This window comes from Lepidochelys olivacea, assembly GCF_965140295.1.
Source record: "Lepidochelys olivacea isolate rLepOli2 genome assembly, chromosome: 1".
NCBI lineage: Eukaryota > Metazoa > Chordata > Testudines > Cheloniidae > Lepidochelys > Lepidochelys olivacea.
In genome coordinates this window covers 5443225-5465249 of record NC_140411.1, presented here as the reverse complement: position 1 = coordinate 5465249, position 22025 = coordinate 5443225, and positions in this window count along the sequence as shown.

The following is a 22025-nucleotide window of genomic DNA, read 5'->3' as shown; positions in this document are numbered from 1 at the left end:
GCATCACATTTCACTTCTTTGTTGACCTTTCACAGATTGGTGCAGAAATGGGTTATGATATCCTGGGTCAGAGCTAGTCCAACGGGACTTCTCCACTGACTGCGTGATTACTTCCTCTCTTCCCGTGCTAAAATGACCGTGCTTCGGTGAGAACATGGGTGAGAACATGGTGGTACAGGAATCAAAGAACTGCTACATGTGGCTCTCCTCTTTGGGCTACTGTCCCTAGCCCCATACTTGCGTCATAGATGCCTTGTGGTTAAATTTGAGGTCCAGAGGGTATAAGACGGATGGGTTGTCACCCCTGGGGTGCAGTCTGGGAGCCATGAGAAATGCTGCACCCCTCTAACCACCCAACTGGGCTGGCCCTGTTTCACACTGCTTTGCTGGTGATTCAGGCTCTCCAGGCCCTGTGATCACCAACACTAGAGCAGATGGTGCCACACACTCAAACAGAGCTACCTGAGAGTTTAGCGAACCTCCTAAGTATAAACAGCAGACCCCAGCCGATTTCTCCGTTTTGTTTCCAATTTTTGTTGAAAGTTATATACATAACTTCAGACATTTCACTGGTGGAAAGAACCACCGATCTTTGCACCTCAGCTGCTTCAATCTCCTACCATATCCTGGATCCGCTGTCTGAATTCTCCTCCCCATCCCAGGCTGCCTTGCTTCCAACATCATACTTGTTGCCAGTGTCTTCTCCATACACCTCAGTCACCTGTGGATTCCACAACCTCCGAGCTGCCCCACGCTCCCCACAACTCTTCTTCTGCAGGGGGTGAGATGACTCCCATCAAACCGGCTCCCTTGGCAGGGAGGAGTGACATACTGGTCAGAAATCTACACACAGGTCGCAAATGCTGAGGAACCTATGCTGCTTCTCTTATTACACCCATACACAGTACATGGTGTTTCAAGGACTGCTGCTCAGGAAAAACTCACAGGCTGAGAATTATGCACATTATATAATGAGAGCGGGCAACAATGGGACATGTGAGGGCCTAGATCAATACAGCTGCCACATGCAGGAACCACTGGTAGCTGACTGACACAGTGGGCCAGTGTGAGACAGATGTTAAACCCAGGATGCTCTGGGAGGATTTGCTAGCCAGCTCTGTTAGTTATGAATGGTGAGGGTTGTACATTCATCCTTAGTGCAAAGATTTTATGGGGTGTGTGAAGGTTCCTTCCACACTCTGAACTCTAGGGTACAGATGTGGGGACCTGCATGAAAACCTCCTAAGCTTACTTTTACCAGCTTAGATTAAAACTTCCCCAAGGTACAAAATTATTTTACCCTTGGATTTCCACTGTCACCACCAAACTTTATCTTGGTTTACTGGGAAACATAGTTTGGACATGTCTTTCCCCCCCAAATCCTCCCAACCCTTGCACCCCACTTCCTGGGAAGGTTTGGTAAAAATCCTCACCAATTTGAATAGGTGACCACAGACCCAAACCCTGGGATCTTAGAACAATGAAAAAACATTCAGTTTTCTTACAAGAAGACTTTTAATAGAAGTAAAGGAATCACCTCTGTAAAATCGGAATGGTAGATACCTTACAGGGTAATTAGATTCAAAACATAGAGAATCCCTCTAGGTAAAACATTAAGTTAAAAAAAAACCCACACAGACAGGAATAGTCATTCTATTCAGCACAACTCTTTTCTCATCCATTTAAAGAAATCATTATCTAACACATACCGAGGTAGATTACTTTCTAAAAGTTCTAAGATTCCATTCCTGTTCTATCCCTGGCAAAAGCAGCATACAGACAGACCCAGACCCTTTGTTTTTCTCCCTCCTGCCAGCTTTTGAAAGTATCTTGTCTCCTCATTGATCATTTTGGTCAGGTGCCAGCGAGGTTATCTTTAGCTTCTTAACCCTTTACAGGTGAGAGGATTTTTCCTCTGTCCAGGAGGGATTTTAAAGGCGTTTACCCTTCCCTTTATATTTATGACAGGGCGAAGTTATTATTTTTCTCACCTAAAACTTTTTTGCATGCAGCGCCTTATGGGATCCCTCAGGTTCATGAAATACACACAGAGTGCACATTTTCCGAGGCAGAGCTGTCACCTGAGAATTATGGTTAAATTCAACATACTCATGAATAGAAAATTGTTCTAATGCTTAATAAACTGACACCATTTAAAATGTACACTTTATTTCCAATCAGAAATTCTTTAACTCCAATTTCCAGATATTGGATTGTGTTACACCTCTCAGAGTAACAGCCATGTTAGTCTGTCTCTGCAAAAAGAAAAGGAGGACTGTGGCATCTTAGAGACTAACAAATTTATTTGAGCATAAGCTTTTGTGAGCTACAGCTCCCTTCATCACAAAAGCTTATAGCAAAAGCTTATGCTCAAATGAATTTGTTAGTCTCTGAGGTGTCACAAGTCCTCCTTTTCTTTTTGCTGTTACACTTCAGTATGCTAGCCTGAAAAGCCTATTATTCAATACTAGTTCACAGTGTATATCGTTTCCGACAGTTATCAAGTCACCCCTTAACCATCTTGATTAAACTAAACAGATTCAAATCTTTGAATCTATCACAACAAGGCATGTTTTCTAATTTGTACTAATTCTTGTGACCCCTCTCTGAAAACTCTTCCGACGATAAACATCCAGTTTTAACTGGGGACACCACAACTAGACAGAGGATTCAAGAAGCAGCCACACCAGTGCCAAATACAAAGGTAAAATAACTTCTCTAACTCTCCTTGAGATTCCAGTTTTTACCATCCAAGGACCACATTCGCTCTTTCGGCCACAAGGCCACACTGGAAATGCATGTTTAGCTAATTATTCCTTCTTACAGATTGCTCTGAATCAGTGACCTGTCTTCTTTATTATTTACAATCCCCCAATTTTTTGTCATCTGCAAACGTCATTGAGATTCAGGCATGAGAAGGGTTAGCAGCTGAGTTGCTGACACATGTTTCTTCTTACATTTGTCTGTTAACATCTGTAACTTATGCCTCAGACAAAGCTGGGTGCCTGCAAGAAAGTGTCTCACCAAAAGAAACAAGGAAGGTGTCAGGCTTCCCTCCCCACTCTGAATTCTTAGGTACAGTTGTGGGGACCAGCATGAAAGCCCCCCTAAGCTTATTTTAGATTAAAATCTGGTACGCTGCCAATACCAAGCAATTTAACAAAGAATCAGGGAAGATCCCACTTGGAGACGTCTTTCCCCAAAATATCCCCCCAAGCCCTTACACCCCCTTTCCTGGGAGGCTTGAGAATAAACAAGATGAGCACAAACCAGCCTTGATTTTTAAGACCCAAAAAAACCCATCAGATTCTTAAAAAACAGAACTTTATTAGAAGAACAAAAACAGATAAGAGAACAACTCTGCAAGATCAGAATGGAAAATAATCTCACAGACAGTCAGATTCAAAACATAGAGAATCCCTCTATGCAAAACCTTAAGTTACAAAAAGACACAAAAACAGGAATATAATTCCTCCAGCACAGCAAATTTCACAAGCCAAAACAAAGAAAACCTAATGCATTTTCTGGCTAGATTACTTACTAACTTTAGAGGAGTTCGAGGGCTTGCATCCTTGATCTGTGCCCGGCAAAGGTATCACACAGACAGACAAGCCTTTTCCCCCCCTCCAGATTTGAAAGTATCTTGTCCCCACATTGGTCATTTTGGATCAGGTGCCAGCCAGGCTACCTTAGCTTCTTAACCCTTTACTGGTGAAAGGATTTTGCCTCTGGCCAGGAGGGATTTTATAGCACTGTATGCAGAAAGGTGCTTATTCTTCCCTTTATATTTATGACAGGAGGTAACAGAGGTGCAGACCTGTTGCCCTAAACACCAATAGCCTTATGGCCTTCCTGCCCATTCTGTTGAGCACAAAGTCTCACTTAGCCCATGGCCTCAACTACCTCTTGTTGCAATGAGTTTCTCAGTTTAAGTAGGCATTGAGTCAAGAGAGCACTCTTTTTTTATTGGTTTTGAATTTGCCATGTTTCACTTTAATTGAATGTCCTCTTGATCTTGTGTTAGGAGACATGGAGAACACAGTCTCAATCTACTCTCTACCAGGCAGTATTTTATAGATTTTCACATCTCCCCTCTAATTGATCTTCTTTGTAAGGTAACAATCCCAAACTTTTTCAACTTCCATTATGCTGCCCATTCACCTGGCTTGGTTAGCTCTCTCTGAGGACTTCTCTGGACTTGACTAGGACCTAAATAATCTTGTGCCACCTGCATATGTTGCCACATCACTGCTCAACACCCCCTTTCTAGATTGGTAATAAGTATTAAATATTTGCTCTACAGTTTGTTATAAATTGTGTAAACCCCCCACCCCTCTCCCACCACCCACTGGCTGTCCTTCACAGGCACCTTGACCATTTCTGACCCTGACTGACACATGAACCACCTCATGGCAGTTTTCAACCTTACACACTTTGACGCTTCAGCATTCTTTCTAATGGGCATCCCTGACTTGGAAGCTGCTCACGTCTGGATTTCCGTCCCTTTCTCTATTTTCTACTTTATGGGCCTGCTGGGAAATTTCATGCTTCTCTATGTTATAGCCAAGGAGCAGACTCTGCACAAGCCGATGTACCTGCCGCTCTCCATGCTGGCACTCACAGAAATCGGCACATCTACTTCCGTCATGCCAAATTCAATGTGCATATTTTGGTTCAATTTGAAAGGTATTACTGTGGGTGGCTGCCTCACGAAGATGTTCTTCATTCACGTGGCTTCCGTGACACATTCTGCCACCCTCATGACAATGTCCTTTGATCGCTGTGTCGCCATATGTAACCCTCTGAGATATGCCACTGCCATCACCAACGCATGAATAGCTAAGCTAGGGCTAGTGGGTTTGATAAGAGCTGTTCTCTTCCTTCTTCCCATGCCCCTGCTCCTGAGCAGGCAGCCATTCTGTGCCAACCACATTATCCCACATACGTGCTGTGACCACATGGCCGTGGTGAAGATGTCGTGTGGCGACATTACAGTCAACAGGATGTACGGTTTGGTAATAGCAATTGTAATCATCATGTTAGACCTGACACGTATTGCCCTTTCCTATGGTCTGTTCATCAGGGCTGTCCTCAGAGTATCCTCCAAGAAAGCCCACCAGAAATCTTTTAGCACTTGCACAGACCATATCGGTGTGATGAAGATGTCTTACCCTTCCTTCCTCTTCTCCACTGTGACATACCAGTTTGGTCAGGGAATTGCTCTCCATGTTCACATCATCTTGACCAGCCTATATTACCTCCTTCTCTCCATGTTCAATCCTATCATTTATGGGGCCAAAACCTTCGAGCTTCGTGAGAAATTGCATAAGTACACTTGCAAAATATGATTACCCGGTGCCACTGATTTTAAGCCTTCGTGACAAGAGGGTGAAAGTATATCTTGTTAATCAAGGGTGCTCTTTTCTCCTTTGGCTGAGCTCAGCACTGTGGAAGTTCAAGTCTGAGAAGCTCCTCACACCTAACCTCTTATCACTGTATCACCAAGTACTGATCTCTCTGCTGCTAAGTTTCCACTTTCTCACCATCAGCTGATCTCTCTCAGTGTCATCTATCAGCCCTCAGCCCCAGAAACCCTGTCACTTGTTCTTTCCATGACTTTCAAACCAACAGAAGATACGGTAGTTTTCTGAAGCAAGGTGGCTTTCCATTATACCCTGTTTGAACCGGTATCTTGTTCAGTTTGACAAACTGAAGCCATGCTTTCTGATAGCCAAAGGCAATAAAGTAAGGACAGTGCTGAAATATACCTGATTTTTCTACGTCCAGTTCTTCTTGAACCTTGGAGGATAAACTCAATGTTACGGTTGGAAAATGTTAATACAGGAAAGGTGCTGCAGGAATTGAGGGCATTCTAGTAGAGCTTCTTGGTGAGAGTTTTGAAACGATGTGTTTCTGAGAACTGGACCACATTACTCTGAATTTGAGGGCAGTTTGTGAAACAGATGAAACAGAGATTGTCACTATATGTCCAGGTGATTGAATTGCTTGCCTTCCTGAGTCTTTCACAACCTAGATTGGCTGATGTCTCATTTTTGCATCTATACAATGATACAAAATCTGTTATGAAGAGTCTGCACCAATGAAAGAATGATTGCACTGCTTACTGCTGATATGTATGACCAGAAGCAGAAGCATCCTACTTCCAGTGAAGACACCGAGGAGGAAATGTTGCCTTTTAGGGACTAACAGTAACAATATAATGCAACTCAGAATATGCACATTGGCCAGCATCATTGAATGTATTTAGAAATAAATAATATAATAATGTTATTGTTGTTTTTACGCAACATAAGTTTTGGGCTCCCTTGGGCAAGGCAATTTTTAACAACATAATATGCTATTTTTTCTTTAAAACACCAGCCACCCATCAATCAGGATTCAATACAAATACTGAGGGTTTGATTTTCAATTTGATTGTCATCTCATAGATTTGTAGATTATGTGGAAAAACTCCTTCTGGGGCTTTTAGCTTCTTTTCTTTTCTAAATCAGATCCATGTAAGGTATCTAACAAAATGTTTCATTTGTTACTTGATGTATAGACCATTGCATTTATTATAAAAAAACCCTGTGTTTCAAGAAAGAGATTGCGCTACTTTTAGGTTAGTTTTTAAGTTATTTGGGGCTATTAAAGCAGTAAAATGCGGCAAACCTGATGCAGTAGCTCAAGCTGAGCTGGAGGCAGAGCAGCAGCAGCCATAAAAAGAAAGGTCCAGAGAAGGATCCCTGAAGGCAGAACTGGGCTGAGGCCACAGATGCAGCACTCAGCCATGTTGTATCCTTGGGAGCAGCAGTTGAGGAAGAAATCACTTGAGACACAGAGAGCTGTGAGCCATGAAAGCAGCCATTTATTTTCCACACCCTGAACTAACCAAACCAGCCCAAACTGGCTGGGCTACCCCCTAATAATCTAACTCAGTTGCCATAGCAACAACAAGCTGCTATTACCATGACAACCAAATACACAACATATTCCTCCCCCCTTTATAAGAACATTTCCTAAATAAAACAAACACTAAACTAGAGAAGAAAGGTAGACTGCCTCCATTCCCAGCTAAACCCCAGGGATTATTTTGCCCCATAACCCTGGGTTCACCCTAGCTAAAGATCCAGCCATTGGAGTTTTGTCTCCTTGCTGATTTCAAAGCTTGTTTCATTGTCTGCACAAATCTTTCAGCTAATCCATTGGTCGATGGATGATATGGTGCTGTAGTGATGTGGTGTATCCCATTTGCCTTCATAAACTTTTGAAACTCCTGAGAGATGAACTGTGGTCTGTTGTCACTCGCAAGTTGTTCTGGCAGAACAAAACGACTAAAGAGTCCCCGTAGTTTTTGGATAGTACTCTCTGCAGTAGTGGACTGCATTCTGGAGACTTCTGGCCATTTAGAATGGGCATCTACCACCACTAAGGACATGCTTCCTTCAAGGGGGCCAGCAAAGTCAACATGAATACATTGACATGGGTTTTCAGGCCAGTCCCTGGGTGTAGGGGTACCCACTGGGGTGCATTCCTGACACCCTGACATGACATACAAGCTCTTGCTTTCTCTTCAATAGCACTGTCCAATCCAGGCCACCAGAAATAGCTTCGTGCAATTTCCTTCATGCGCACTATTCCACAGTGACCAGAATGTAGCTGTTCTAACATCTGTGGTCTCAGTGGTGGTGGGATAATGACACGTCTCCCCCACAATAAACAGCCAGATTGGAGCGATAACTCCGTCCTCCAGGACATGTAGGTACCAAGGTCCGATGAGACCGGAGAGGTTTCGTTGAGATTTTCCATGCATCACGAGGTCCATAACTTGGGACAACACTGGGTCAATGCGAGTTGCCTTCTTTATCTGAGTAGCAGTGATGGGTGTATTCTCTACGTGTTCAAAGTAGAAGGCTTCCTTTTGGGCAGTATCTTGATGTTTGACTGGCAAAGGTAACCTTGAGAGACCATCCACATTGCCGAGCAGAGTGGATTTCTGATATTTGGTTTCATATGTGTGCGCTGAAAGTAACAATGCCCAATGTTGCATACAACTAGCAGCTAATGGGGGAATGCCTGGATAGGGTCCAAAAATTGACGTCAGAGGGCGATGGTCAGCAAGAAGAGTAAAGTTCCACAAAAACAGGTACTGATGAAACTTCTGAATTCCAAAAATGATTCCCAATGCCTCACGTTCAATTTGGGCATAGTTAGTTTCTCCTTTGCTTAGAGTGCGTGAAGCAAAGGCAACAGGTCTCTCTTCTCCCGAAGGCATAATGTTTGACACGATTGCACCCACTCCATAAGGGGAGGCATCGCAGGCCAATTGTAGGGATAAGGATAGATCAAAGTGCGTTAGAACTTCAGGATTTAGCAATGCATTTTTAGCTTTGTTAAATGCAACATCTCAGGCTTCAGTCCACTTCCAGGTCTCGTTCTGCCCAAGGAATTTGCGAAGTGGTTTTAGCAGTGTGGCTAACTGTGAGATGAACTTTCCAAAATAGTTCAATCGTCCTAGAAACCAGCACAGCTGGCTAACATTTTGAGGTGGGGGAACCTCCACAATAGCCTTAACTTTTGCAGGGGCCTTATGAAGACCCTCAGCATCAATGATGTGTCCCAAATATTCAGCAGAGGGCTGGAAGAATTCACACTTGTCTTTGTGGACTTGTAGGCCATACTCTTCCAGTCTTTGTAGGGTAGCCTCTAAATTCTTTAAGTGATCCTTTTCATTCCTTCCAGTGACCAGGATGTCATCCAGATAGCACTGAACTCCTGGCAAGCCACACAAGATCTGGTCCATAGCCCTGTGGAACAGGGTGGGAACAGACATTAAGGGTAGGCGACAGTATCGATAAAGCCCCTTATGAGTCACAAGAGTCGACAGCTCTTGGGACCTTCCAGCGATATGCATCTGTAAACACACTTGACTCAGATCAGTCTTACTGAAGTTTTGTCACCCAGCCAGGCCCACAAAGAGGTCATCGATGCGGGGAAACGGGTATTGCTCTGCACACAACACTCTGTTGACAATGACCTTATAATCACCACAGATCCAGAGGGAGCCATCTTTCTTCATGATTGGAATGATAGGAGTGGCCCATGGAGTATGGGTAACTGGTATTAGGACTCCATTGGTGACCAGGCACTCCAAATCCGCTTCAACTTTCGGCCTGATGGCATATGGCACAGTTCAGGCTCTCAGATATTTTGGTTGACTGTCAGGTTTCATGTTCAGTGTGACAGTGATTCCCTTCATACTTCCCAGATCCTCTCCAAAAACAGCAGCATGTTTCCTTAGTATAGCGGTCAGACCGGTTTCTTCTTTAGTCCTTTGGTGCACTTCTGCCCTGTTCAGCTGAATCTTCCCAAGCCAGGACCTACCCATTCAGGCTGGGTAACTACCTCTCACCACAAACAGTGGCAATTTAGCAGCCTGTCCTTTGAGTTCCACCTTAACATCAATACTGCCCAACATGGGCACAGCTTCTCCTGTATACGTCTTCAGAACAGCTTTTGTTGCCTTAAAATGCTGTAGCTTTTCTTTATACACAGCCTCAGAGACCAGTGAGAGGGCTGCCCCGGTGTCCAGTTCCTTGCGTATAGGTTTGCCATCTAACAACGGGGTTACCCAGTATTCATGTGAGCCCACTGCCAAAGACAAAACGTGGAGTGGCTCTTCTTCTTGCGATGAGGTGTCACCTGGGTCATCCTGGATCTGCTCTTGGGTATACGGGTTCCCCTTTTAGGTCGGCCAGAGTACAGGCCTCTTTTTCTTTTGTTTACAGGCACACTCAATGTGTCCCTTTTTGCCACAGTGTTGACACACCAGGTCCTTACACCATCATTGTGATGCCTTGTGACCCGGCTCACCACAGTGGCAACATTCCTGACTCTGCACAGTTTTGTGGGAAGGTTCTTGTGACATTTTATGCACCCTAGAGGATGCACCGATGGATTGCGCCTCCTTTGTAGCCAGTTCCATGGAGACGGCAATATCCACAGCCTTCGGTAAGGGAAGCTAGCCTCTGTCAATAGGCTCTTCCGTATAGTTTCACTCTGCAAACCACACAGTAGCCTGTCACGCAGGGCATCATTTAACATCTCCTTAAATTCACGGTGTTTTGCTAGCCTTTTTAAAGTTGCTACAAATTGTACAACTGTTTCCTCTTCTTTTTGGCCTCTTTTGTGGAACCTCTATCCTTCAGGAATTACCAGTGGTTTGGAGGAAAAATGGGACCCCAGGATTTCTGCAATATCACTGTAAGATTTGGTCTCAGGCTTAACAGGGTGTAATAAGCTGCGTAGCAGGGAGTAGGTTTTCGCTCCCACAACACTTAAGAATATTGGCACCTTCTTCTCTGCTGTAATGTCATTTGCAAGAACAAAAAGATCAAAACGCTCAGTATACACATGCCACTGCACTACATTCTCCTCCAAAGGTTCCAGTGGCCCTTTAAGTGTAGCCATGGTTTTAGTTTCATGTTTCACAGTCAGTGCCAACAAGCCAGCACAGTCAGTGCAAACAAGCCAGTTCTTACCCCCTTCCAACAGCTGAAAGATTTTGGTAGGTTTTTTTTGTTTGTTTGTTTGCTTGCCTTGACTTCCACTTCCTTCTGTGGCTGGGGCAGCACAGGGATCCCATTCTCGTCGCCACTTTGTTGTATCCTTGGGGGCAGCACTTTAGGAAGGAATCACTTGAGACGCAGAGAGCGGTGAGCCATGAAAGCAGCCATTTATTTTCCACACACTGAACTAACCAAACCAGCCCAAACTGGCTGGGCTATCCCCTAATAAGCTAACTCAGTTGCCATAGCAACAACAAGGTGCTATGAGCATGACAACCAAACACACAACAAGCCAGAAGAGTTGAAGGCAGCAGTGCTGAAGCAGAGCTGGGGAGCTGCAGCTGGAGCAGACCAGAACCGGGAGCTGGATCCGCACAAACCTGCTGCACCAACAGGGAGCCACGGCTGAGCTAGAGTAGGGAGCTGCAGGGACAGAGCCAGGACAGTGGATGCCGGCAACTAGTAACAAGGTAGCCGATCACAATGAGCAGCTCAGGAGAGCAAGTTGGGGCCATGGACAGAGGGCCTAGCACAGGGAGATGTCACCAGACCGGAGGGCCTTGAAGACTGGACTCAGGAGAGAGGACGTCAATCTGATGTAGGGCCAATTGCTGGGGAGAAGGGTCCTGCCACCTAGAGCCTGAGGGTGTGTGGCCACTGCAAAAGCCAGTGTCTGACTTGGCAGTATCACCACAGCACAACTAGAGGCTGGCAGGGGGTCTGGGATGTGTGAGGAACACAAAGAGAACAGTTCTTAGGTCCCAGACATGGCTGTGTGTCAGGACGGGGTTCCTTGTTTCCTTGAACTTTCCCATTTATCCTTAATTTTCTTTCCGGTTTCAGAGTAGCAGCCCTGTTAGTCTGTACTCGCAAAAAGAAGAGGAGGTTTTGTGGCACCTTAGAGACTAACCAATTTATTTGAGCATAAGCTTTTGTGAGCTACAGCTCACTTCATCGGATGCATTTAGTGGAAAATACAGTGAGGAAATTTATATACACACAGAACATGAAGGAAAAAACAAACAAACCTGTAAGGAGAGTAATCACTTAAGATGAGCTATTACCAGCAGGACAGCAGGGCGGAGGGGGAGGGGGATTTGTGTCCATTTATTCTTTTACGTAGAGACTGTGCAGGCATATCACATTGGTAGATGTGTAGATGTCCACACTATCAGAGGCTCGTTCACCTGCACATCCACCAATGTGATCTATGCCATCATGTGCCAGCAATGCCCCTCTGCCATGTACATTGGCCAAACTGGACAGTCTCTATAAGAATAAATGGACACAAATCAGATGTCAAGAATTATAACAATCATAAACCAATCAGAGAACACTTCAATCTCTCTGGTCATGCGATTACAGACTGTTGCGGTTCAGTGATGAGACAGAACACAGCTTTATGCAAGCAAACAGGCTGGTCAACGGAGATGGGCTGTTCTCCCCCCCCCCCCCGCCTTCCACCTTCTCCTTTTATTATATTTCTCCCCCTAAGCATTACACACTGCTACACAAAGGAATGTATGACGTTGATTCATATGCTTAGTTACCATTCTCTATCTACTACAATCCTGGTTCTCAGGCCTTGAGCCCAGGCTAAAGAAACCTTCCACAGTTGCTGTCCAAACAATCAAGTTCTCAGGGTTCATATCTAGCCCTTGTCCTTGGATAGAGCAATGTGTGCATTGCTTCTAGGAAACAGTCAGGGTGTGCCCCGCCTGCTTCCAGGTGGAATAGCTAGACATTAACCCTTCATCTCCCCTTTTTTTGTTTATTGATAGTTGGCCATCTCATGGTAGCCGCCAATTTGTTTTGTCATGCTATTTAACTCCCAGACAGACAAGGACATAACCTGGGGAGCTTTCCAGGGCAAAAATTTTACAAAGTCTTAACAAGGAAGGAATACATTGTACACAGCAACAACAAAAAATAAGCCCAATGATTACAAACACAAAATAACCAAAAGCTTAACATCTGCAATATAATCATCTAAAAGGGGTACACTTCTTTTACTACAATTGTGACCAGCAAAAGGCAATATAAGTATCATTCTACTAAGACAGCAAAGGGTGCCATCACTTAAATTTGCAGGAATATAATTAAAGGTGCATGAACCACAAGTAAAAACCCATCCTGATGGTAGGATGATATGGTCATACTTATATGAAACATTAACAGCATGGGAACAATTTAAAAGGGATTGAGAAATTTTTTGACAGCCCAAGGGCACCTTTGTACTAGTGCAGTTAACTACACGCGCACAGGTGACATTGTGAGCCCCGGCCGGGTACGGTGTGTGGAGGGATATAGCCGTGCGAGGCAGAGTATAGTTGGCCGGGCCCCAATTAGCCATGCTAGAGTACTGGGAGGAAAGATTAGCATAAGCAGAGAACAGTGCCTTATTCTCCATCTCCTCAGGGTGATGACATACTGGAATAAGGCATGTACCTAACAAATCTCCAGCTGCTACAGAATTAGATAAACAAAAGTGGGTAACATTTGCTATTGAAGCCAATCTTTCCCATATGTTATATATATGTCATTCGGGCTTGTAACGGGGGAGGCGCTTCCGAGCCAACCCCTACAAGAAATAGCAGGCACAAAAGGTACACAATCATCACAGAATTAGCAGTGATTTGGGCGAGAATCGCCACAAACAAAGTCTTAGGAGTTTCTGGCTGCTGATCTGCTGCCAGTTTTCGTTGAGCCGTGGCGACCAATGCTTTTACCGCTTCCCATGTCATGGGCTGGCTTGGGACGCTACGCCTCCTCCGTTTCCGTCCCGCCGTTGTCGACTCGGGGGGGCAACGCGGTCTCCTCCAAGGTCAGCTGAAACTCTGGTATGGGATTCGACAGCCCCTGGTGCCATGCCATGTTGTTTAAGTGCCGGTCGCACACACCGGGCTGGAACCCACAACGGTCCTGCAGGAAGAGACACAGCAGCATATCCCCGACCCCAAGTGATTAGAGGTGCTGGGCCCAGCCACTGTGGATCGGGCAGCTGACGGTAAAAGACACGCGGTCTTTCCAGTACCTCATATTTGTGAAAATGCCGATCCGCAGGGGTCTGCTGATCTGCATTCAGTGTTAAATTATTTAAAGTAAAAAAGAGGATATACATTTGTTGTTGAATGTCTCCTAAGGTTCGGAGACGCAGCTCCCCTTGTTTTAATTGTTTATCTAGCAAGGTTTTGAGTGTGCGATTGGCACGTTCAACAATGGCTTGGCCCGTGGAATTATAAGGGATTCCGTGTTTAAGACGGACGTCCCAGCGGGCACAAAAGGTGGAGAGGGCTGCAGAGCAGTAGGCTGGGGCATTATCTGTTTTAATTTGGCAAGGGCGACCCATAACAGAAAAGCAGGCCAGCAAATGGTGAATAACTTTGTTAGTGGCTTCCCCACGTTGTGGGGTTGCCCAAAGGAAGCCTGAATAAGTATCAACGGAATCATGTAAAAATGAATAGGGGCGGAATTGTGGCACATGAGTAACATCCATTTGCCACAGCTGATTTGCTGCGGTACCTTGGGGGTTAACGGCATAAGAGAAAGTAGGAGCAGCAGCAGCACAGTGGGGGCAGGAACGAACAATGGAACGTGCATGATCAGCAGGAATGTGAAACTGCCGGGCCAAAACAGAGGCAGACTGATGAAAAAAGGCATGGCTTTCAATGGGGTCAGAAAAAAGGGAATTTACCTGACCACGCAACGCGCAATTGGCGCGTGAATTGCCCTCAGTGAGTGGCCCAGGCAGAGGGGTATGACTGTGAATATGAGCAACAAAGTAAGGGAAATGACGAGTGGCAAGAAGATGCTGTAAAGACAAAAACAGGTGAAGGAGGTCTGCATCAATCTGAGGGGTAATGAGGGCAAGGGGTAAATGAGCAATTACCTAATAAACATAATGGGTATCCACAATTAAATCAAAGGGACAATCAGCAAAAGGTTGAAAGGCCAAAATAACAGCAGCTAATTCTGAGGGCAAAGGGGGATGGTAAAAAAACAATCTTTTAAATCTAACACACAAGGTTGATCGGTTTGAGGAATTAAATTTGGATTTGGTAAGCCAAATTGCAAGGGGCCCATAGGTTGGCTGCGTTTATTTATTTCCCTTAAATCATGTAACAGCCGCCAAGCACCTGATTTTTTCTTAATAACGAACACCGGGGTGTTCCAGGGACTGGTGGAGCTCTCCAATCGCTGTGCTTGCAAATGCTGCTGCACAAGTGAATGAAGTGCTTTTAGCTTTTCTAGAGGGAGGGGCCACTGGTCAATCCATACGGGCTCTAAGGATTGCCATACCAAGGGTAAGGCGGAGGGCACGGTGGGTGAGGGAGGGTTTTGGGCCATCAGATGTTAATATCGAGGGTGGTGTCTAACTTTGTAAGTAAATCACGGCCCCAAATATTGAGGTGGACAGGGAGCACAAAAGGGCGGATTGTAGCAAGGGCACGGCCTCCTGGTTTAGAGACCGTGACCCAAGACAAACTTTGGCACCCGGGTTTGCTACCCCCAATCCCCCACAACTCTTTAGAAGGAACCGTAGGCCAACTAACCGGCCACTCCAGATCACGAATCACTGTAACGTCAGCTCCAGTGTCCACCAGCCCTGTAAAAGGAACATCATTTAAGAGAAGTGTTAACTGAGGTTTCGAGGGGCGGACTGACATTGTCAGAGCAACAAGTGGAGAAGACGCGCTGTGAGACGGCGAGTGAGACAACGTCGCTCCAAAGCCTCCTCCACCCCGAGTTCGATCCTCGGCAGCTGGCACCTGATAGGGGACTAAAATCAATTGTGCAATTGACCGTCCACGCGGGAGCGACTGTGGAAGATGAGTCCACACCTGAACCTTAATAATGCCAGTGTAATCAGCATCAATGACCCCTGGAATGACAAAAAAGCCCTGTTTCCCAGCATGTGAGCGAGGGAGAACAAGACCTACAAAGCCGGCAGGGAGAGGTCCCATCACCTGTGTAGGTATGGCACAGACCTCCCCTGGCACTTGAAAGTCAGTGTCCTCCTGCATGATCAAATCAAGCCCTGCACTTCCAGCAGTCGCTGCCCTCATAGAGTCTACAGATTCCAAGGCAGAGGAGCGATTGCCTGAGTAGGAAACACCCCCGTTTGGCCCTGGGTTCGGGGGGGACCCGTCGTGCGGTTTCCCGACCCGCTACGACACTGATTAGCCCAGTGATAACCTTTCCCACACTTGGGGCACTTCTTTGAGGGTCGGGCTGGTGCCTTAGATGAGCGACACTCCCGCTGAAAATGACCCTCCTTACCACAGCGGTAACAGCGCTTCCCCTCCTTCCCAGTTTTTCTGAGGGTGGCAGCCAGAACTCCAGCCTTGTGGGCTTGTGTGCCAATGTTCTGGCACGCCCGCAGCATGTCTGAGAGCTCTAAAATACCAGAGGCTTGTGCTGCCTGGAGAGCACGGCGGCAATCCTCGTTTGCATTTTCAACTGCCAATTTTAACAGGAGCTCGTGAGCTGCCTCAGTGTTATCCACCTGTCGGAGGATAGCCTCCTGCAATCTGTTGGTAAAATCCAAAAAGGACTCTAAGGCACCCTGACGGATACTGACAAAGCTTTTGGTAGGCTTGCCTGAATCCGGGACCTTCTTGAAAGCATGCTGGGCACAGGTGGAAATAATGGGGAAGACAGCCTGAGGGAGTTGAGACTGCATCTCAATAGTAGCAAACGGGCCCTCCCCTGCCAAATGCTCATAAATGATACCTTGCTCTCTATATACCTGGGCTTGGCGTTCTGCCATCTGCCGATACTCACTAAGCCAAATAACATACTGACTGGGTGACAACATCATGAGCAGCAGCGTTTTCCAATCCTCAGGGATTAGGGAGTACCCAGTACCCATCCCTTCAATGAGACCACGCACAAAGGTGCTAGTCAGGCCAAATTCACGAATTGCTTTCTTTACCTCTCTAACCACCGAGTATGGCAGAGTGGTCCAGGTGCCCACGGGGTTGCCCTGGTCATCATTCTGCCAGGTCACCGGGCAAACGGAGACCAGATCAGCCAGCTCCTCTGCTGTAAGATCTGATCGAGCTTTCGCCGCGTGAACCATTTGTTGCACCAGCGAAAGCTTCTGAGCAGATGCAGATGACCCTCCGGGGGGCCCCACGGGGGGAGGGTGATCACACACCGGCTCCAGTGGGGAAGGCCAGGGAGGCGGTGGTAATAGAGGCACTGGGAGCGAAGCAGGGGGAGGGATGGCTGCAGGAGCGGACGGGGGTGGCAGGATCGGCAGCTCCTCTGTTGGGGCTGGAGAGGGCCTTTCCGAGGCGACACACTGTGTCGCATCGCCAGGAGGGGGGATGGCTGCAGGGGCGGACGGGGGCGGCAAGAGCACCAGCCTCGCGAGGGAGGGTCTGTCCGAGGCGACACGCTGTACCACGTCGCAGCAGAGGTGCCAGGCATGTAAAGCCTACACGGGCGCCCGAGGCTATTTGTGCAATGTCTGGCCCAATCGCTCCCAGTCCGCTAGCTTAAGGCTTCCGGCTTCAGGATACCACGGGCACTTGGCACGCACCTCCTGTAGCAGGAGAGTGAGTTCTCGAGTGGGGCAGTCATGCTGAGCCTTACGCAGCAAATACTGCAGCTCATTGCGGTCTTGCACTTGCAAAGCAGAGAGGGAGCTTCCCATACTTACCACAATGAAAAATACTCACCGGGATCCACGAAGCGGATGAGTGACGCGTCTGAAACCCTTGCCGGGCGAGGTGAGTGCTGAGGGCCCCACGTTTGGGCGCCAGTTGTTGCGGTTCAGTGATGAGACAGAACACAGCTTTATGCAAGCAAACAGGCTGGTCAGCGGAGATGGGCTGTTCTGCCCCCCCCGCCTTCCACCTTCTCCTTTTATTATATTTCTCCCCCTAAGCATTACACACTGCTACACAAAGGAATGTATGACGTTGATTCATATGCTTAGTTACCATCCTCTATCTACTACAATCCTGGTTCTCAGGCCTTGAGCCCAGGCTAAAGAAACCTCCCACAGTTGCTGTCCAAACAATCAAGTTCTCAGGGTTCATATCTAGCCCTTGTCCTTGGATAGAGCAATGTGTGCATTGCTCCTAGGAAACAGTCAGGGTGTGCCCCGCCTGCTTCCAGGTGGAATAGCTAGACATTAACCCTTCAACAGACATGAAAGTTGCTATATTACAACAACAACAACAAAAACCCTTCAAAAACAGACTCCAACGAGAGACTGCTGAATTGGAATTAATTTGCAAACTGGATACAATTAACTTAGGCTTGAATAGAGACTCGGAATGGATGGGTCATTACACAAAGTAAAACTATTTCCCCATGTTTATTTCCCCGACCCCCGCCCACTGTTCCTCAGATGTCCTTGTTAACTGCTGGAAAGTTTTCACCCCCCTCCCCCCCCAACCCCCACCCTTCTCTCCTGCTGGTAATAGCTCATCTTAAATGATCACTCTGCTTACAGGTTTTTTTTTCCTTCATGTTCTGTGTGTATATAAATTTCCTCACTGTATTTTCCACTAAATGCATCCGATGAAGTGAGCTGTAGCTCACAAAAGCTTATGCTCAAATAAACTGCTTAGTCTCTAAGGTGCCACAAGTACTCCTCTCCAATTTTCTTTCAGTCGCTGTTTAACACATTCTAGTTGGTTTGAAGTTAATGCAGTGATCAGTGGGTCAAAGAAGTGTCCGGTGTGAAGAGAGTACCCCAGAGTGGGGACACCCTAGCCACTGTCCTGAGTGACCATGATGAGACTGGGGGTTCAGCCTTCCAGGAATCTTTGACTCAGCCATATCGCCATTACGAGGACTCTTCCAAAGTGGAGAGTGGAAGGGGAGTCCTTGAGGTCAGGCAGGCCTCTGGGAAAAGGGAGTGGGAGTACGGACTTGGACTCTTTCACTACCAGTTCCCTTGGGGTGACGCAAAAGCCAGGAAAGATCCCAACAATAGTTCCCCACTTACATTAGGGAACTGTTAGAAAATGATGGGTTGGATTTATAGTGACGTATAAACAGATGTGTAATTGGTGAAATCTTTCAAGAATTGATAAAAGCCAAAATGTCTAACTTTGGGGAGAACATAAGAACATAAGAATGGCCGTACTGGGTCAGACCAAAGGTCCATCCAGCCCAGTATCCTGTCTATTGATAGTGGCCAATGCCAGGTGCAACGGAGTGTGTGAACCTAACAGGTAATGATCAAATGATCTCTGTTCTGCCATCCATCTCCAGTCTGACAAACAAAGACTAGGGACACCATTCCTTACCCATCCTGGCTAATAGCCATGAATGGACTTAACCTCCATGAATTTATCCAGTTCTCTTTTAAACCCTGTTATAGTCCTAGCCTTCACAACCTCCTCCGACAAGGAGTTCCACAGGTTGACTGTGTGCTGAGTGAAGAAGAACTTCCTTTCCTTGGTTTTAAACCTGTTGCCCATTAATTTCATTTGGTGGACCCCAGTTTTTATATTATGGGAACAAGTAAATAACTTTTCCTTATTCATTGTCTCCACACCACTCATGATTTTATATACCTCTATCATATCCCCCCTTAGTCTCATAGATTCATAGATATTAAGGTCAGAAGGGACCATTATTATCGTCTAGTTTGAGCTCCTCCACAATGCAGGCCACAGAATCTCACCCACCCACTCCTGCAATAAACCTCTCATCTATGTCTGAGCTATTGAAGTCCTCAAATCATGGATTAAAGACTTCAAGTGCAGAGAATCCTCCAGCAAGTGACCCGTGCCCCATGCTACAGAGGAAGGCGAAAAACCCCCGGGGCCTCTTCCAATCTGCCCTGGAGGAAAATTCCTTCCCGACCCCAAATATGGTGATCAGCTGAACCCAGAGCATGTGGGCAAGATTCACCAACCAGATACCCAAGAAAGATTTCTCTGTAGTAACTCAGATCCCACCCCATCTAACATCCCATCACAGGCCATTGGGCCTATTTACCAAAGATCAATTAATTGCCAAAATCATGTTATTGCAACATAACATCTCCTCCATAAACTTATCGAGCTTAATCTTGAAGCCAGGTAGGTCTTTTGCCCCCACTGCTTCCCTTGGAAGGCTATTCCAGAACTTCACTTCTTTGATGGTTAGAAACCTTCGTCCAATTTCAAGTCTAAACTTCTCCTCTTTTCCAACCTGAAAAGTCCTAGCCTCTTTAATCTCTTCTCATATGGGAGCTGTTCCAAACCCCTAATCATTTTAGTTACCCTTCTCTGAACCTTTTCTAATGCCAGTATATCCTTTCTGAGTTGAGGAGACCACATCTGTATGCAGTATTGAAGATGTGGGCACACCATGGATTTATATAAGGCAATAAAATATTCTCTGTCTTATTCTTTCTCCCTTTTTTAATGATTCCTAACATCCTGTTAGCTGATGTTATGAAGATGGCTCAGTTTTGGGAATCTCTCTAACGTCCTCAGCCATGAAGACTGAAGGAAAGAATTCATTTAGTTTCTCCATAATGACTTTATCATCTTTAAATGCTCCTTTTGTATCTCAATTGTCCAGGGGTCCCACTGGTTGTTTAAGAGGCTTCCTGCTTCTGATGTACTTAAAAATGTTTTGTTCTTAACTTTTAAGTTTTTGGCTAGCTGTTCTTCAACTCCTTTTTGGCTTTTCTTATTACATTTTTACACTTAATTTGGCAGTGTTTATGGTCCTTTCTATATACCTCACTAGGATTTGACTTCCACTTTTTAAAAGATGCCTTTTCGTATTTCACTGTTTGTTTGACATGGTTCTTAAGCTCTTGTTTAGTTCTTTTACTGTGTTTTTTTTCATTAGGGGTAATTTAATTGTGGAAGTCTTGTTTACTCCTTCACATTACACAAGAACCAGGGATGACTGAAGGAAATTAATAGGCTGCAGGCTAAGATATTCAGGGATTCAACCCCATGATCTGGGAATCCCTGGCATCTGATTGCCTATGCTTGGACTGGAGAACAGGAGATGGATCCATCAAGAACAGCCTGTTCTGTTCTTTCAGTGTGAAGATTGGTATTGGTCCCTGTCAGAAGACAGGATACTGGACTAGATGGACCATTGGTCTGACCAGCATGGCTGTTTTTATGTTCTTATCTAAGTCTTCTTTTTCTTCTCTGGGTGGTGCTCCTTGTAGTTGATGGGGCCCACATGCCTCACTACATCAAAGAGTCCCTGCCAATGAACCAATCATCTGAAGAGCAAGCTTGGTTGTAACCATAACACACAATCACCCAGTCGGAACACTCACAGCTAGACCCCTTTATTATCGGCCTTCTCTTGTACCTGCTGTGCATTTAGCAAAATTTTTCGAGCAAACACTCACAAAATCTCGAGGCAATTTCTTAATTGAAGAATTTATTGGTCTATGTTCATTACCTGAGGACTTCCAAGACAGCAGTTCAAAGGGCGAAAACTTGAAGCCTTGAGGCACCTCCCTGATTGGTTAAAGGAGGTTGAGGAGGAGTTGATCGTAATGTTCGGAATCTGAGGCTACAGAATTCAATAATGTCTCCAGAACAGTTCCTTGAAATCACTCTACCAACCCATCGGTTTGGAGATGGTAGATCAACATTCTTAATGTCTTTACCCTCAGTAGTCCTTGATCTCTAAGGATTTATTGGGGTATTACCACCCAGAAAAGGACTTTCATAAGGTAATTTACTCGTTTTGCTCATACTCAGGGTGATGGGATTCTGCCTAGGGGGAAATAAACCTCTCCGGATGCCTTTGTCATCGAACCATGCCTGCGGTCTTTCTTTCTGAATAACATCAAGGTCTACTGAATTAGTAGGTTGCCTTACCTGCCAACACTGATAATTTTGGAGCTCCAAGGAGAGAAGCACTGAACAGTGTCACAGAGGCAACAACATTGCAGGTCTTAACAATTCCGGACGACACTCTGAGTCCAGGGATGAACAATTCTACTGTCTGGGGCAAGTCAGTGATTGTTTTGCCTCCTGCACAAAGTATTGTCACTGTCTCAGTCACTCGGGTTGCACCACTTCTCCATTCACTACGGAGAGTTGCTCATAGACATGGCTAAGGATAAGATTAAGTCATAGAAGTCACAGATTCTGTGACTTTCGGAGACCTCTGTGACATTTACCACTTCAGCCCTGGGGCAGCGGGTGGAGGCTCCTGAGCTCTCAGTTGCCATGTGTGGCCAAGGAACCAGCAGCTTTCAGCCACCTCTGGCGGTGGGGGTATGTGGCCCTCCAAGTGGCTCTTGGCCGTGTGGGGACCCAGATCTCGGAGCTGCCACTGGCAGTGGGAGCCGTGGAGCTCTCTCACATGGGCTGCAGCAGGGGCTCGGGACCTCTGAGGTGCTGGGGCTGCAGTGGGGGCCACAGAGCTGTTATCTGCAGTGGCAGTAAGTGCTGGACCCTCACCCGTCCTGAAGTGCGGCTCAGGCTCTCATACTCCTGATGAGGCTTTAATCTTCCC